The 19,024-nt window shown below is 40.3% G+C and overlaps 1 protein-coding gene across 1 annotated transcript in view; it reads right to left on the reverse strand.

Moving 5' to 3' along the window:
* Positions 1 to 2,755, reverse strand: part of RHBDD1 (rhomboid domain containing 1) — a 38,153-nt gene extending 35,398 nt beyond the window's left edge. The window contains exon 1 of the mRNA XM_014960635.1: positions 2,708 to 2,755. The gene's annotated coding sequence lies outside the window, so the exon portion shown is untranslated. The remainder of the gene's footprint in view (positions 1 to 2,707) is intronic.
* Between the last annotated feature and the right edge of the window lie 16,269 nt (positions 2,756 to 19,024).

The raw sequence follows: 19,024 nt of genomic DNA on the forward strand, positions 1-19,024 counted from the left end.
AAGACAGAAGTTAAAAAAAGACCCCAAAAAATCCTGTAGTTGCAATATGAGAAGCATTATTTGATGTAACAAAGTCTTCAAAACCTCTTCAGTTTGTGATCCAGGAAATTATTGAATATACAGTCACTATCTGACTAAGCTACCACTAAACTCATTCCTTCCTGCAGGATCTTTCAGTTTCTCCATTACCTTCGGATGGCAACCACTGTGGAAGTGGCTTGTTCACACACCTCAGAACTAAGGCCTCATCCATGGTGAGGATGATTGATTTGTAACACATATACTAGTGATACCGCCTATTTTCTCCTCTGGAAGCAAAGATCACACCAGTCTTTGCATAGTGCAGTACAAATCAGCTCCTGAAACGGAACTCGCCAGAAAAAACCTTTTCATGGTTACAGCTTACTCTAGTCAAGAAGCTGATTATAAATACACAGTCAAAAGGAGTTGGATTTGCATATATAAGTTTTATATAATAGAAATACTGTTGCAATTGCCAAATCAGTAAACCATTTAGTGTAGAACAGACAGAAAACGCAGGAACCTTTGAACACTTTTATGAAAATTAGAAATTACTAAGTTTTCCTTCATTGAAAAAAATCTGTTCAGGATATATCCAGGAACCACAACAGCAACATGTCACCACTGCTTTTTTTTGCTTGGAAAACCTAAAAGAAACACAAAAATAGTTTTATCTATCTCTAAATTTATATAATCAAACATATTTGATTATATTATATATAATATTAATTCTATATTATATTATATTTGATTATATTTATATAATCAAACATATTTGATTATATTATATGTAACAGATAAAGCATATTTGAGCAAGCTAGAAAGAAAAAAAATATGTCAATAGATAATTTCTTCCTCTGAAGCATCAGCTCTTGCTGAACCTCAGTGGTCCGTTAGTCAGAATTACTTTATCATAATATTTTGAGGGGAGATAATAAACACATGAAGTCCTTTCCCAGTTTTGTGCAAGGAAAGGGACACAGAAAAGCTTGTTAAACATTCTTACTAGCCCCATCTCAAAACAGACAGTAATTAGTAACTATGTCTCAAAATACAAGGATACACCTACACATAATTCAAGGTAAGAGGAGTAAAATAATCAAAAATAGTTATATCACTGTACTGGCGAAAATGAGAGGATGTCACAGTTTTAAAAGATAAAAACATATCAGAACAACAGTGGACTTCAGATAAGGCCACAGTTAAGAGTTTTAATATCTTTAATATTATCGTTTAACTACTTTAATTAGGGTCAGAGGTTTTGGGTTGGTTTTTTTTTAACTTGATTGCAGTACTTACACTTCCTAAAACTACGTAATTATACCAGAATATATAAATACATATATAAAACTTGCAATCCTAAAATTGGGTAATTATACCAGAACGCAATCCTCCTCCATTTATCTCAAGAATTTTTTAATATAATTAAAACCAATGCTTCCCTGACTCCGCTTCAGAACTGTGAAGCACAAGAGCTCTTAGAAGTTTAGTTCTTTAGTTTGTGTTGCTTTGGGGGGAAAACTGTCTGGAGTTTGTAGGAGAAAGGAAGGGCAGGGAGCCTACTTCTCAATGAAATAAATTTTAAATATTGGTTAAATAAGCTAACAATTCAGAAATACACATTTTCTAGTATAAGCACAATCTTAACTTTTGTCAGACCTCAAATCTCCTTGAACAAACAAAATACAAACAAAATTGCGCTCTCTCAGGAAATTAAACCAACCCTGCTGTGATGAAACACATTATTTATAAACACCTGAATTACTTAGACCCAATATTTATACGAATGGAAGAAAGTTTACCAAACACAGTTCAGGTACATTTGTCACTACTCCTTCTTTGATAGAGGTACAAGTCAATTCCAGGCTTTTGGTTGGTTGGTTTTTAGTTGTGTGTTTTTGTTTGTTTGTTTTCTATTGTAACAAGGAAGGAAGGAATGTAGTTCCGGTCAAATAATAACAAAAAACAAAAACAAAAAACCCCAAACAAACAAAAAAACCCCAACAAATCCAAAACTAACAAACAGTTATGTACGTAATCAACAAAAAATACTGCTGAAGCGAAACGAAGTAAATAAGTATGAAGGGAGGTAATATGCAGTACATATTAGGGTGTCCCTGCGCCCAGGCAGCGCTCGCTGCAGCGCGCCGATAAGCGAGCCCGGCCCGGGGTCGGGGCCCGGGGACCCGGCACGGTGACATCCCGGCCGCTGCGGGAGGGACACCCTCTGCCCCTCCAGCCACCGCCTCCTTCCACCGCCTCTAAAGCCTTTCCAAGCCCCACAGACGCGGGAGGGAGAGGGAAGCGCTAGGAGCCGTTACAGTGTGTGGCATCAGATATTTGTTGCCATTTCCGAAACTTCATTTCCGTAAACTTTGCTCCGCCACTCGGCTCCCGGCGGCGGGCGGCGCCCAGCTGGGCCGAGAGCAACTTACAAGGAGGCAGCTCCAGCGAGCTAACGGCCGCCCTGCAGCCCCTTGGGGCCGCCGCCACAACGGGACACCGCACCCCGGCGCGGGCTGTGCCCCTCGTTCCCCTTCTCGCCTCCCGGCCGGCTCCCACCCTCACACCGCCCCATGGGGGCCGGTCCCGCCGGCAGGAGGCGGCAGGGCGCCGCGGAGCCGGCTGCCACCTCCCCGCCCGGCGGCGGCAGCAGCGCGCGCCCCCTCCCCTCCTCAGCACTCACATTCACACGGCGGCGGCCCGGAACCTCGCGCCGTACCACGTGAGCCAGCGGCGGGCTGCGGGCCCGCCCTCAGCGCGCGCCGCGCATGCGCCCCCGGCCTCCTGTGGAGGGGAGGCGGAGGCGGGAAGGCGGCTGGGCCCGGGGCGGGGGCGGCCGCGGATTCGGCAGCCCCGCTGAGGGGGCACGGGCACCGGCGTTAGGACTGACGGAGAGTAGCCGGGCCCCGGCGGGTAGTGCGGCCCCGGGGCGACAGAAGGCGCGTTGATAGTCGCGTAGCGCCATATTCCCTCCCTGGCTGTCATCTCCCTCAAGATGCTGAGGGAATTACTGAGGGGGGGGCGAGTGCCTCCTGTGAGCTTTTATCTGCTCGGCAGGCAGCGGGGCAGGTGTTGAGGCGAATACAAATTAGCGAAGATAAGAGAGGGTTGTTTGAAGAGTGAGCAATACATGGGTTTCTTCACAAAACCCTCTACACGAAACCCTCAGTATGCTTTGGTGAAATGGCGGCTGTATGTGATAAAAGGTGCCCAACATCCCAGCTGAAAGGCTTTGAATTGTGTTTTATTTTAATAATGCCTGTGAAAATATCAGTAGCTGGTACTGCTTACCATTAAAATGCATAACTAGGTTCCCTTTGAAAACGTCCTAACTGCACATGCAAAACAGTAACTAGTTCTGTAAGTTTAATAGTTCAACTGCTTTAATTTTTTTCAAGCATTAAAGGCAATTGGATGAACACATTAATTTCACTTGTGTAAAGTACTAGTCACTGGTGTTAAGTGTTACTCCCCAATTTTGACATAGATATCTAGACTGCAAGCTTTATTGTTGCTATTCAGTAGGGAAAACATTGAGCAAATTATAAATGGCTGAAATAATAGGTTATCGTGGAAATACTGGCAATACTGGGAAGCTGAGGGTGCAAATATGTGACTAGAAATGAATCATACAAAATCCATAGCCAAAGCTACATGTAAATGGCCCTATTTTGCCGTCATTTATGTGGCACTTTGGTTTCATAGAACGTTTTGGCAATTCATACAAGTATGTCATAGAATTTATAAGAAAATTGTATTCTTCCCTTCCAAAAACAGCACACAGCTCAGCAGACTGGCAGGTATGAAAAGGGCTGAATTCCTAGAAATAGGGTGGAGATCAAGTTAAAGAAGCAGACTTTGCCAAGACAAGCAACTTCAGCATAGTCTTCTCTTCCAAGAATGAACAGAAGCCAAAAGAGGAGGGCAGAGTCAGTGTGTGCCACCATTTAGACACATTATCTTAAGCTCCTTAGTTTTGGCACATTTAGATCTGTTACTTCAATTAATGCTAATCATAATAATTCATAGAAATCGCAGGATGTGGGAGTTATAAATGCCTAGACTGATAGATTTTCTAACATACACCAGGTTTTCTATAATTGGCACCATTTTCTATAATAACATACTCCATTTTCATGCAATCATAATTCCAGTTCATAATTCTTAACGATGCAGTATTTGTTGCTGGAGTACAGTTCCAGATCTTATTACCGGATGCACAACTCCTGAGGTTGTGGTTCTCTTCTGGGACCTGGAAGATCTGGATTTCATTCTTAGTTCACTTCCTGGGTCAGCCTGAGCAATCATTTATTAATATTCCATCTTCTGCAGCCCTTATTGATACGGCAGGGATAATAGAAGACACAGGAACAACTGGAATCTAAGTAAATGAATTATTTGTCCAGATCCTGTAATTAATGGGCCACATATGTAGGCAGATTAAAAAAACCAACACCATTCTTGTACTTTTTACCCAAGGGTGGGATTTTATACCCATTAGGTTCTTAAAATTTGTTTTTTTCTTGTTTTACACAAATTTTGCTAAAAAACTGAGATCTTCTGGATTATTTAATACTTACATAAATAGCTAGTTAGGAAAAAAAACCACGTGCTGCTCTCTTTCTCACGCCACTGTTTACCTTATGGATTTCTTTTACTTTTTTGTCTGAATGTTCATTTTTCTTATCAATAAAATTGAACAAAATGAGAAATACTATTCACAAACTGCAGTACATTTTTATGGAAAAATTCAAAAGTTGGTGAAATTTATTTCTTTAGCCTTGTCATACATGTCCCATGTGTGTCATTACCCAGCTTTCCTCAACATGAAAGACGTTCTTGAGTAAGAATAGCAATTTATTTCGGCTGAAGGGCTGGCCCATAAAAGGTTGGTTGAGTTCATGTAAGACAATATCCCTTTTCCACTTAAGCAACTATTAACAGTATAGGTTCTGTTTCCTAGTTATGGCTGGCCTGATTGGAAAGATAATCCAATACTTGGAAAGAAAATAAGGGAGAAATAAACAAAAACATGGTTTTCATAACCCAAGTACACTTAGCACAGGAGTGACGCATACAGTTAGCACTGCTTACGCCTTACTGCTAACTATATAATCCATGTAAATATTTATAATACAGCTATTATCAGTGTAAACATACAGCTTAGTCATATGTTGACCCATAATGAAAAAGTGACATTGAGATCTTTCCTTTGCTTAATAGCACAAGGTTTAAACAGGTTTTAGGAGCAGTAGAGCAGGTCTCAGAATACTCATTTTTCGGAGATTTATACTGAGGCTTTTCAACGTGAAATAATTGGGATGGAACAGCCTGCTACGGAATGCATGGATGCAAATTAAATCCATATCTGAAGGATATTTTTTTAATTAATGCTGGGAATCTGATAGCAGCATATTTGAAACACTGTTTATGTTAATCTTGAAGGAACTAGTTAGGACTAGCCTAGAAATGTAAGAAGAATGTCAAAGCATAGTTATGGTAAAGGAACTGTGACTGTCCTAGGCTGCCAGTACGTGACAGTGTTTATAAATAGTAGAAGAGAGATGCAGTAACCCAGAATTTGATAGGTGGAATATTATGAGTCTGGCAGAAAATTAACAAAATACAGATGATTAAAGGATGAGTTTAAACATGTTATTAGTTTATATACAGCTATTGTAGCACTGCTACCATGCTGGTGCTGAAAACAGCATAATGCTGTGGAAGCTGTGGAGGCAAGCCCTTCTGAGAGATACATAGGGAAATATGATCTGATAACAAATGTTTTGTATGAATTCAGGGCTTACTTTTACAGAGTCTTTGATCTGACATTAACTTTGTCTTTGCAACGTAGCCCACCCATAATAACTTTTCCTTAGCTGGTGGTGTACTCTCTCCAGTACTTTCTGCCATCATCACCAACACTATATAACTTTATAATACAGCAGGGACAAATGGAGAGAAAAATGTACATGGTTTCTCTGCAGTTTATAGAGATAAAAAGGAATGTATCCTGGAGGTTCTTGATCTGTTCATATAGTTTGCCGGAAGGAATGGAAGAAACATCTGGTGGAAAATAAAAGACTCTATTGGTCTGAACGTGGGCCGGAAGAAACGGACTAACATCAAAAAGGTTTCAGAACACTTACAGCCAAAGGGGCCTTTGATCATCTCATCACCTCCTGCTTATCCAGATACTGCCACATTGCGTTGAGAGACTTCAGTTAAACCAAAGCATTTTCATCCTTAAAAGCATAAGCTGTTGTGTGTGACCAGAAGAGAAGAGGGTAGACCAACAGGCGATGTTAAGGAAATGAATGTGTGAAGTATGCCAAGAAGATGCTACCAGGCAAGCCTTCTATGCAACTAAAGGGCTTTATAAAAAAGATATCAAAATCAAAGAGAATATAATTTGACCTCGCTGATTATTGCTAATAGAATAACAAGACAGTAACCAGCTGTCAACTAAATTTGATTTTAAAATGTGTGTATGCAAACATTTATCTTCATCTTGCTTGACCACAGGAATGTTAAATAATCATTTAACTGAAAGAAGGTAGATTTAGATTAGTTATTAGGAAGAAATTCTTTACTGTGGGGTTGGTGAGACACTGGAACAGGTTGCCCAGAGAAGCTGTGGATGCCCCATCCCTGGAGGTGTCCAAGGCCAGGCTGGATGGGGCTTTGAGCAACCTGGTCTAGCGGGAGGTGTCCCTGCCCGTGGCAGGGTGGTTGGAACTAAATGATCTCTGAGGTCCCTTCCAACTCAAATCATTCTATGATTCTGTGATCATTACTAAAACAGTGTGAAAGTTGTTAACCATAATAATATTATAGGCAGAAAATATTCTGTTGAATACAGTTCTTTTTTCAGTGGCAACATAATTTACATCTCATCATTCACAGTTTATACAAATCATGAAGTTAAAGTATATTCTGCTGCTGGCAGGGAATTTTTGTTAATACTGTAGCTGTGAAAATTTTGTGATTATTTCCCATTTCTATAAAGCATTCGCATAATGTTTTATTTTATAGAAGCATGAGGTTGGATCCAATTTTTTAATTAAATTTTAACTGCTTTATAGCAAGGATGTATCAGTAATCTGGTGATATTTTAGTGTGCTCCATTGGCCTGCAGGACGCCAGGACAGTGGAAGCAATGTGCTCCCCCAGGGAGGTGGAACATCGATCTGTAGTGCTCCCAGGTTCCCAGCTCTCAAAGTTGGGCTAATCCAGAGGCAATACTGCAGGGCTTTATCTGGCACTCCTTGTAAAGAAGGATTTGTCAAAGATAGCAAAGGAATTTCTCCAGAAATTACATTAAGCCCTTTTTTGGAAGTCTTTTCTTGCTCTCTGTTTTCTCATGGATATATGAGTAGAATTCAGGTTCTGCATGTTTTTGTCCTTTCATGCTAGCCTTGGTTCTATGACATACATGCTCCCCAAGCTGACCCATGTCCTCTGCAGAGAGGCTGAGAGGCAGAGGCAGCGGCAGGGAAGCATTTGGAGAGGGGGTGATACCAGTGGGAGACTGGTCCTAAAATTCTACTTCATGATTCCATCTTTTTATTTCTGTTTCCATACATTGAAGGAAGATGTATTTCCCTTGGAATTTTGCATCCCAGAAGTAGGGAGGAGGCATAGTATGTCCTAATATTCATAATATTGAAATGGGAGTTGATTCGTTAGTGTTGGTTTCTGTTGCTTTTAACTTAAAGGGCTTTCTAAAGCTGTCTTTAACATACTAAGTTTTATTTAACAGAAGTAACCCTAACACAGGCATCTGTCATGGCCCAGAGTGCACTGATAGGCCTTCATTTCCCCAACGGGCCTCACCTGGGTCCCCCCACCCACACCCCCTGCCCTGGGCCCAGGAGCCCTATTTCAGGTCAGCCCTAGGGCCTTAGTCCCTTTCTGAGCAGGGCTGGTCTCCAGCTCCACCACAGCCTTGCCCTGCTTATGGGTCCTGTTGAGCTGGGCCCAGCCTCTGTGGGCTGGTGGCTCAGTCCATCCGTCTTGGAGGTGTGTTTCATCCAGGCTTCCCGGCTTTGCCTCCCATCTTCCCGGCTTTGCCTCATCATCGTGGGGCTGCCCTGTGATCCGGGCCCTTGGTTGAACCCAGCTGCCACCCCTGGACCTTACCTGCCCCCTGCTCAGGTACCGTGGAGCTGGGCCACCTTCATGTAAGTTGTCCCTGGCTAGGAGAGGGGCAAATAGGATATTCAAGGCAGTGGGTCTGGAAGTTGCCATTCAAAACTGGTAAGCTCTATCAAAGCATTGTTTTAATTTATTTTGTTATTAGTTCAGTTTTTAAAGTATTCAGTAGAAATTACAAAGTTGCTGTAGAAAGGAGAAAAGTAAATGAAATTAAGATTGAACTGGTTTTGTGAAGCATTTAAGCATTTTTAATGTATGAATTATAATCAAGCTAAGTAAAACTCCTGAATGTCGCCAAACCTGGGAGCTTGTATTTTGTAGCTGGGTGTTACTCAGGAGATAGTTCATTCTAACCTGGCTACGCAGAATTTTCTGGCAAATATGATATATTGTATTTGATCAGCTAGTATAGATGGGAAAAGTAGACAAGCTTTCAGGTGCACAAGGCTTTATTCAGATCTGAAATAGAAGTGGTAGACTTCAAAGTTAAATAAAGATTGAGGGTCATTTTTCTTCATTAACTTTAGAGCCTACACATAGCAGCTGGGAAGAAATAGCTGGTGAGTCTGCTGGAGATGCTGCTGCTTCTCATGGATGTATAGGAAACAAGCAGCAGTCTTTAGCTTGGTGTCAGGTAGCAAGTTTTGCCCCTGTTTTTGTGGTGATGCTGCTTTAGCTATAATGGTCTCCTTAGGACAAAGACAGAAGTGTGTAGACACATGTAGACCAGGATGAGCAACTTGGTCTAGTGGGAGGTGTCCCTGCCCATGGCAGGGGAACTAGTTGATCTTTAAGGTCCTTTCCAACCTAAACCATTCTATGTTATACCTCTTGTTGGTAGCACCAGCAAGTAGAGATGGAAGCACCTCCTTTAGATTTGGGATAGCAGTGGGAGATGCTTTCATGCTGTACAGCTGTGACTGCCTCTGGTGACGTGCAGCTGGGGCTGAGAAATGGTCTGCCGTGGTGCAATCACTGTGCAAACAGCTGTGACAGGTTGCTGTCTTACAACTCCAGTTTATTTTCCACTCTGCTGGAGATGATTACCTGTCAGTCCTCCGCTGATAGAGCGTTCTAATCTTCTTTAAACAAAATCTCAAGGCTGGGGGCTTGGGATCAGACCGGGGCTGTCTCCAGGGGCTGGGTGGGGCCGGAGCAGGCAAGATTCACATCGTTCTCTACATGAGCGGCTCTTGGCTGGAACAAGTCATAGAGCCCCAGGGTGTCCTGTCCCACAAGCCATCTCCACAGCGGGAATCTCACACTTCAAAGGCTACCACTGGAACAAAGCAGAGGTCGGGGCAGAGGGCTTGTGATTTGCATGGAATGAGCACCCACAAGGGCATAAAGATAGTGCTCAACCATCTGCATGGGTGTTTATGCAAACTTTCTAGGACTTGTTCAGGTTTCTGGGGATCTTCCAGCTTTCTAGGTTGAAGGGCAAGTTTTTCAGCCATTAGTGAGATGAACCCTCCCACTTCCCAGAGTCAAAGAATTCCCATGGGGATTGCCCTGGGGACCTCTTCCTCCTCTCCTAAAACTTGTGAGAGTCTATTTGCAGCTTTTTCTTTCAGCAGCTGAATAATATACTTCTGCTACTTGTCACATTTATTGCAATTATTCATTCTGTGTTTCAATTCTGATCTGTGTCCAGCGAGCTTGAGAAATATATTTTTTAATTACTTTCCTTGTTCTCTTTACTGGCTTCCCATCTGTAAAATAATGGTCTCTGGCAGCTTTTTGGCTTTTGGCACTGCAGAGAGCCTAGCTCAGTTACAACAAGGTGACTCAGGGTTCTGCGCAGCTGCTTGTGAAGATTTCAGCCAGGCCTGTGCTTGATTAATGAGCATTGGCCTATTCTCCAGATAAATTCATGCTGGATTTTGCCCAAGGGCTACAGAGTGGGCACTCCAGGGAATTTAGTAGAAGAAATCTGTACTTGAAATGACTTTTCTTTGAGATCTGTTTACTTAATGATTGCTTGCTTGAAGGTAATACCACTGATAAGGAGGAAAAGCCAGTCAGAAATGTAAAGAGAAGTACATTCATTAGATTATTTTTTTTCTCCTGTTTGTGTATTAAAGCCAGCTCTCTCTCAGAGGAAAGATTATGAGGCAGACCCTATACTGCGCTGAGTCCCTGAGGTAGGTGGGAGCTCACAAGATGTTAGCTTGTATCTGCATGGTGCCTTTCAGCAGTGGCATTTGTGACATCAGGGACTTGGCAGTGAGCAGTAGTCCCTCTCCCGCCCCTTCCAGAGCTTCTTTCCTCAGTAAGGACTGGCATATCCGTGTTGATATTGGTCACCAACCACAGATGTGAGCATATTTTAGGTGATTTCCTGAAAAATTAATGTGTGGCAATTTTACCTGCATGCTGGCCTTCTCCAGTAACTTCTGAATCACTGGACTGGTTCCAGTTTCATCTGCCAGAAGCATGGGTTGCTCATGGGCTGCATGTCTACCACCTCTGCAGCTGCCACTCATGGTCAGTCTTTTTAGTGAGGGGAGCTGTGCTGTGACTTGTGATGGGAATGACCAAGTGTGTCCATGGAACTCCAGAGCTGAGCTCAGGGACTGGAGACATGGCTAAAGATACCAAGTTTGCCTAACAGGTGCTGATGGCTTTTAGTTGTGCCTTCTTGGCAGCAGGGGGCTGTGTGTTGGTGGATTTGTGAGGAAGCCCACACAGCTTTACCTCCCTGGACCATGTGGTGGTTCTCTTCCAGACAGCAGGTCAAAGAGAGGTGGGTAGAAGACTTCAGAGACACTTGAAACCCTTGAGTTGAAAACGGGAAGCAGGGAGGGAGAAGGGGTGCCAAGCAGTATGTAGGGAACATGCCAGGGAGCTGACAGTGTTGTGATTGAACCTGATATTCAGAACCGGCAATCAGGATTAATTTTTCTGCTATTTGTGACTTCTAGATTTACATAAGAAGTTGGACACCTGTTTGATGCGCCCTTGGAGGAGAGGGTGTTGAAATACTTGGTAGATTTTTTTTTTGTTAAGTATATAATGTATGCAGTATTTGCATACTTCTGTTGGCGTATCAGAGAAGTGTTTCTCTGAAGGAATCATATGTGGTTCTGCAAATCCCGGGTTCATTTGCAGAACGAGAAGAAAGAAATGGATGTGTGCACAAAAAAGTCAGTGTACTGAAATGAAGAAAGCAACAGAAGACAAAACACAATATGTGTGTTTTTAGAGTATCTGTCAATCTAAAGTAATAATAAATAAGTAAACAGAACCTTTTTAATTTGTGCAAGTTAATCCCTTTCAGGGCTGAATTAACTAAAGCATATCCCTATGAAATAACCTTCATTATATAAATCAGTGTGCTGATGGATTACTGAGTTTGCAGCCAAAAAAACACGCCACCATAGGTGTGAATTTTCCTGATCAGCTAATAAATTGATAACTTTGAAGCCTAGTTGTGACAATTTAAATGTCATCACTATTAAACAAGTTGCCAAAATGCAAACAACCATCCTAAGTCATTAAAATGCAATTATAAAGGACAGCTGGGTCTACTATCAATCTGGGCTGTGGGGACTCATAATGGGGAAAAATATGAAACTTTCACAGAAATAGAATGAGACTGCTGTATGTGCCAACCAGAGCCTGCACGGGAAGCAAGGGAAACATGTATTTTGTGCGTACGCAGCTACTGATGCTTATAGCAGGCTCGTGTTACTCAGATGGACGTAGGAGTCAGTGACAACACAGCATCTAGCAAATGTCTTCACCTTTTCTCTGCCACGTTGGAAGAGTCCTTTTGGTTATTAATAGAGTGGGCTTTGCTAATGAGAGGCAGATAGCCTGGGAGGCAGTTACAGTCTAGCAGAAATAAGTTTGGAGTGGGACTAAACTTGGTGTACTGTGGAATGGCAGCACAGGTGTTGTAAGACCTGTTTTGAGAACCAGGTGGACTTTAAGTCATAACGAAGGTTTGTTTTTTGGTTGAGAGTAATAAAAAGTGAATATCAGGCTTTGCAGGCGTGGACCTGATACGTTTATGAAGGTTGTGTTTAATCATATTGATACCTAAGCTACTGAACTTTATTTTTTCTGTTTATTATTTGCTTGATATGTTGAAATGGCCATGATGCAGACAAAAAGGCCAGTCCCAGCTCAGGACTTCCAGCTCCTGCTACGTCTGGTGTAGCTCTAAATTAATACTGGTTTGAGCTCCATCCCAGTAGGTTCTGTCTATTATTCAGTGATGCAGTGTGTAGTTGATTAGATTTATTGCTGATATGAACAGTGGAAATGGTGGAACAATCTAGAACGGTGCTGCTGCTTCATTAAAACAGTAACCCCAAAAGGCCACACAGTCTTTTGGTGTATTATTTATATGTATTATGGAGCTACAACAGCTGTTAGCTTCCATAATTAAGCCCCATTTTCCCTAAATGTGGCAGGAGGGGTGCAATAAGTGGAAATTGCTGATAATTGGTAAAATTGTAAAAGAAATACCTTTTGTTATGTGTCTCAATGTGTGTAGTAAGTCAAGTATTAGATAACTACTTTGAGGCTTTTACAAATCTAAATAGATTAAAAAATAGATACAAATACTAGCATTTTATTTGAATTAGTGTTGATTCTTTTTTTTTTCTTATACATCAGCCTATAGCATATCATTCTCAAAAAAACTCCAGTTGAGTATGTTGCAAACAATTGCAAGGTATGTTCTAACTGATCAGTATTCCTAAAATATATTTAGGTATCAAATTCTCCATATATCTTTTTCTACTGTGAAGTAAATCCTTGTGGTGCCTTGGGGCATCCATTGTGCTGAAAAACTTATTCATTTATTCTCACTAAAAAAGCATGCTATTGTGGGTGTTCAAACCATTCATTTCCTTCCTTTTGTATACTTGGAAATGATACAATAACTGGGTGTGCTAGTGTCATTGTCTACCTTTCACTTTTGTAAATTGCAATTTTTGTTTGTTTTGTAACAAGAATCAGTTGGTATGGAGCTTAGAGAAACATTTAAGATTACGAACTGTTTCTAATGAACAGCTTGTTTTCTGATGCAAATAGAAAGCCAAGCTGAGAGAGACTTTTTTTTTATGCAGAAGGATACAGCCTCTCAACAGACTTTGTCCTTATTTTTTGGCAGATTTGGACTGCTCTACTCAAAAGCATAAACAAGCCTCAGCCTATCAACAACAGAAACGGGATGCTAACCTGCCAAATACAAGGAAATGAATAAACGGAAGAACAATAAAAGTCAGTAAAGTAGGAAGTCTCACTCAGTGTGAATGATTTCCTATATAGCATAAGCAAAATTTTCTGCTGTTTGTTTCACACAGCTACACGAAGGATGAATATTTTTTTGTCCCCAGAGCTGTTATGAAAAACATGCAAATTCCAGAGATCATGCTCGCTAATGGGTGGAATGTTTATTTTGAAAGGAAAAAATAAGCTTTCCTATAATTTCCCTTCATGTCCTCCCAATCTGAGAAGACAATTTACTGCAGGTTTAGGAAATTAAAATAAAATGTTAGTTTTCCAGGTGCACTGAAGAGGCTTTGAGATTAATTTAGCAAAGGTGAAGCTACGTGGTATTTCTCACTGCACAGTGAGAGTCAGCAAGATGACATTGTAAAATATCCTTACTAATAGTCAGTTAGAAAGTCTGCAGGGGATAAGGTCAGAGAAAGGTTAGCAGCTGACATCAAATCAGAAGCCAGATGTGCTGACCCTTAATCATAGGCTTTCACAGGCTTTTTTGGACTGCAATTCAGCATAACATTATTGAATTCACCTTTAGATTAAGCTGGTCTGCTTTGACATATACAAAGCCGTATGCAAGTTAATGGCTGTGTCATCCACTTAATTATGCAAGCTTTGATAACAGATCAGTGAGGTGACCTCTGCAAGCACTAGTTTTCAAGGTCCTTACCATTTGCATTTTCAACGAAGAGAAAGTGGCAATCCCCATTTAGGTCATGTTGGATCATTAGTTTTATGTATACAAAATAAACCTGGGAATAGCAATCTGCAACGTGTTTTTCTTTGCAAGATTACTTAGAGCTGTTTAACTCGGCACTGTTAGGATGAAAGTCATGTACTGGTGCAAAATCTTTGGCTTTTCAGAGAAAACATTCTTGGAGACAGTAGTCCCTGCAAAGGCATATGTATTACTCAGTGGACTAAAGTTAAGCATGGTCAGAAATTTTTGAAGGATTGAAATACCAGAAAAAAAAGATATTTTCATAAAGGTCAGGAGATCACTAAGTTAAGATTACATATGCAAACCCTAATTGTTCCTTGTTGCTTATATATAATTCTGCATTCTTAGCTTGCAAGATCATTCTACTGAGAATTTTTGCATTAGAACTGAAGAGGGCTTCACATGGTAAAATTTCTACTAGTTTAACAAATATTTTTGTGTTCTTGATGTAAACTTAATGATATATTGATGTGGTTTTATCTTTATTCAGAGCATATGCTTCTGACTTGCTTACTTACACACTGCTTACTCAACAAACCGCATGGTAATCGGTAGTATTAAGGTCAATGGCAACAGATCTGTCTCTCACACTGTGCACTAGGGAAGACATTTACTGAATATTGCACCAGTATAGAATCAAACTCATTGCTGATTCCACTGAAATTACTTCTTTTTCATCCAGCTGTGGGAAAGGATTTAGCCAGGAGCTGGCTGGTGGGCCTGTGCCCTTTGCAGTTTTCTTTGTGTGTAGTCCAGCTCGCATACTGAATAAGACAGGTATGCAGAACAGATGCCACGTTTCTTAGATTGAATAATATCTGACCCTCTTCCCAATGAGGTGACTTCAGCAGGAATTGTGTGCTGCTACAGTAAAAGACCATGATGGTGTCCATAATGGCCTGGAAACCCACATAAAATGTTATAATCACAGCTATTAGCATAGTATCCCAGTTCTCAGCCACTGAAACAGCAGAACTCAATGGTCTGATCTCTCCTGTTCCCAAGGCAAAGAGAGGCATATGTATGGGCAAAGCTGATTTTAGAGTCTGCTTGCTGTGTTACTTAGCTCCTGTTTCACTCTTACTTTTGAATTCTATCCTTTGTTCCGATTAATTGTTGCTGTGGGAAAGCACAGTTCAATTATTTTAACACATAAGCCTGAATTTGTGGTCCTTCTAATTTCATCTGGATGAAGAGTTTCAAGCCAACAGGTTCTGGTGGGGTGTTTTTCTGCTGACAGGAGTTTAATCCAGGAGGTTGGTCACTTCATTTCTCAGGAATGCAGCTATCAAAGAAGGTTGTCATCACAGATTTTAAAAAAGTATTGGCTATATTAGACTGCTTCCACGGAACTAACTGCAGTTCTCCAGTTCCCATAACAAGCTTCTAATCTCTTCTTTGATGAAGATTTTGGAGTTCTAAACAGATATATTTCTCTTGCAAGTCCTAAGACTTCGAAGTATATACCTATTTTGTATAGGCATGCTTTCTCTTTGAGGTCTGATGTGCAAAAGTCATAGATATCAAATACAGGACTTGCAAACGATGGGGTAGGCATCCATGTTGTATTGCTACTCTATTGGGGTGAGAAGTCCAGTGTGCATCTCCAATTGGATGGCAGAGATAGACGTTGCAATCCAATTCATCAGCTGTAACGCTCATAAAGTGGACACCTGTAAAGTAGCTGATGGGTTTATTCTCATTAAGTGACTGATGCCAGTATCAGAGTCGCCAAGTTCAGCTGGGAGAGAGGGCATGACTAATATCTCTTCCTCCCTTGGGTTTTTTGATTTCTCTCTGACAATACTGACAATAAAAGAAAGGTAGTGAGGGTAATTCCTACCAAAACCAGAATAGAGCTGTGGCTACTTGGTGAAGCTGTAGGCTGCTGTAGCACTTACACGCAGGACCTTGGTGCACATGTGTTTAGGACACTAATGCTGTTTCAAAGCTGGACCTATGTTTTATACCAAGTTTGCTATAGCACTCTAATGTATCATAAGAAACTGGATATTCTACAGTAGCTTAATTAAAAGTTAAAAGAAGACATTTGAAGTTAGTTAAATATGAAAGTATTTCATAATGAGAATAAATTCCTCTGGGATATTAATTTTTTATTGCTTTTCCCACCACATGGGCAGCTTTGGACTGGAGGTTAAGAACAAAAGCTGGATGCTTCTGCTGAAATTCTCCATATAGAAATAATTACTGAGGGCAACATTTTAACTTATCTTTCAGTTCCAGACTTGACAACCCTTTCAGATGATTAGGGGGAAGCAGACCTCTCCATTAGCTTTTTTCAGGTTGTTCTGCAGACTCAGGAAGATGTTATTTATGCTCTGTTCATGTATTTAAGTTGATCTTTGTCATTGTGTGGCCAGAAACATCTGTTTTAAACAAGAGAAACTGAGATTATTAATCATTATTCTATAGGAATTAATTCAGTAACAAACTGCATAGCTATAGAATCATGCAATAACTGAAGCCTTGCTGATAGCATGGATAAGTTGAGGGTTTCATTGTATTGAGATGTCAGTCTTGCATCTGTCATCACTGCTAAATAAGTTTTAAAGGCTTAAAAAGCCCAAGAGTTGTCCTGTCCCTGTATGAAATTTAAAATTCAGTTGTTCCATCTCCTGGTTGCTCTTTTTAGAAATAGCAGGAGAAACAGACAAATTAATCTGGCAACTATATTTGTGTTCATAGTTTAATCCTATGAAAGGGGGAAGAACTGAGGCAATTCTAGTCATCTGCAGAAGTAAGAATATACTTAGTAGCAAGTTCAGGTTTTCTTTTTGGTAAAAGTATTTGAATTGGAAAATTGTGTGATCCTTGAAGATTTCTCTCTAAGAAAGTGAGCAGAGGAACTGCAGATGGACACAAAAGGGGTGTCTGGAGGCAGCCTCTGTGAATGCTGACAGTAACAACAAGGGAATAAGGTGCAAAATATACTGAATAAAGTAAAATATTTAACTTCACAGTACTTAGATTAGTTTTGTACTTGTAACATAAAAGAATAAATACAGAAGTGATTCAAACGGGTAGATAAATCCAAATGGTGCAAACTTAGTGAGCTCTTGGGTGAGAAAATAAGTGAAACTGCTCTATATTTACTTGAAATCTGGTCATTGAACTAAGATCCCTCAAAGAAAAGGAGAATAAAGACAGGAAACCTGCTGGGAGTAGCTTTATATGTAAAAATTATATATATTGAGGAAACCTCAGCTTTGTGTTCTGCAACTCAGCCCTTGAGTTTTAGACCTTTAGTTATGTCTTGCTTCAAATATAGAATGCAAAGGCTCCCCCTGTTTTATACTCATCCTGATTTTTTCCAGATTTTACAGTTAGTCTCTGCTGGCTCCTTTCAGGCTGCTTAAATCCATCAATTGATAAATGTTTTCTTCCTGTCTATATCAGAGAAAAAAAAGCAGGTATTATCCACTTTGAGGCCATCCTCCCCATAGCTGGTCTCATGTCTTGGGTGGAAAAACAGCTACTTGCTGTACTTTCAGTGTACACACCAGCGTGTAAATCTCTATAAGGAGACTATGGGAACAGTGTGCTCATAGACTCTGTTTTTCTGGACTGTATGGCAAAGACAGTGTGTTCTCTGACTCTGGCTACTAATAATCCCCAGTAATGCTTTGTAAAAAATAATCTAATGCATGTAACAACATAATAGGAGGGGGAGAATGTATTTATGTAAATTAACTGAAACATCCTCAAGAATTAATGTATTAAAGTGGTTAGAAAAGCTAGCAGAGGATAATAGGCATGGAGACCTTCTCCTGTTTGTCAGCAGAGACTGTTAAATGGTTGAAGCTGCTGTAGTACCGTGCATGCCAAATAGATGCAAAAATAATTTTCAGCACTAGAAAATCACCTGATAGCAATAACTATAGTAATATATTATACTCAAGTACTTAAATTCTTGTATGCATAAATACTATTATTTAATACTTGTGTGTGTGGTTGAATGTGAATGCATAGCAAAAGAAATAAGAAATTTACTGATTTATTATTGCAGATTATTTACTAACATTTTCATGGGCAATCTTTCTTGCAACAAACTTTCTCTGTTCTCTTTGAAATTAATGAGAATTAGGCACCTGGATTTCTTTAAAGATCTAGCTTTCAGTGTCCAAAGTTAACAAAAATGTTATTTTGTTTTAACAAAATGGATTTGTGAGCTCAATTTTTTAATTTAAATTTATAGGAGCAGTCTGTGAGAGGTGGAAATCCTGCTCTGTTTGTATTACCTACGTCATGCTGAGTACAGTATTAGGGCAGCAAGTAGTTTTTTCTAATTTTAGCATACACACTAAAGAGACCAGATGCCATTTGGTGTAGACAATTTGGCTGAATTTTTTGAGAAGCTATTGACAATAACAGTGACTAGTCAGCATTTTTTATTTATAGCTCTAGGGTTTGTTAAGATGCAGGTCTTGAGGTAAGTACAGATCCTGGCTGAGAAACAGGAGAGGATGCAAGAGCCTGAGAACTCCCACACAGAAAGAGTAGAACCCCTTTATCCCAATTGTGTAACTTCAGAGACTCTGTAAACTACAGATGACATGGCACAAGTCTTCTGAAGGAGCTATCAGAACTTAAAAAAATTAAACCAAGGTAAATGTTTGAATTCTAATGTCTAACTCACAGTTAATGGTCTCTTTGTCTTATTCTATTCAATGAGATTTTCCTTAACTCAGCTAATACAGTTTTTCCAGATAAGGAAATAATAATTTATGCACACATGTTTTTCTTTATGTATATATTTCTCTTTCCGTTCTGCTGGAATATTTTCACTGTAAACAGAAATGGTTTACCTTCACCCTGGAATTAACAGTAACTTGGATCTCCTTGGTTTACTAATGAAACAGA

Source organism: Calidris pugnax, unplaced genomic scaffold (assembly GCF_001431845.1).
Source record: "Calidris pugnax isolate Ruff unplaced genomic scaffold, ASM143184v1 scaffold398, whole genome shotgun sequence".
NCBI classification, from domain to species: domain Eukaryota; kingdom Metazoa; phylum Chordata; class Aves; order Charadriiformes; family Scolopacidae; genus Calidris; species Calidris pugnax.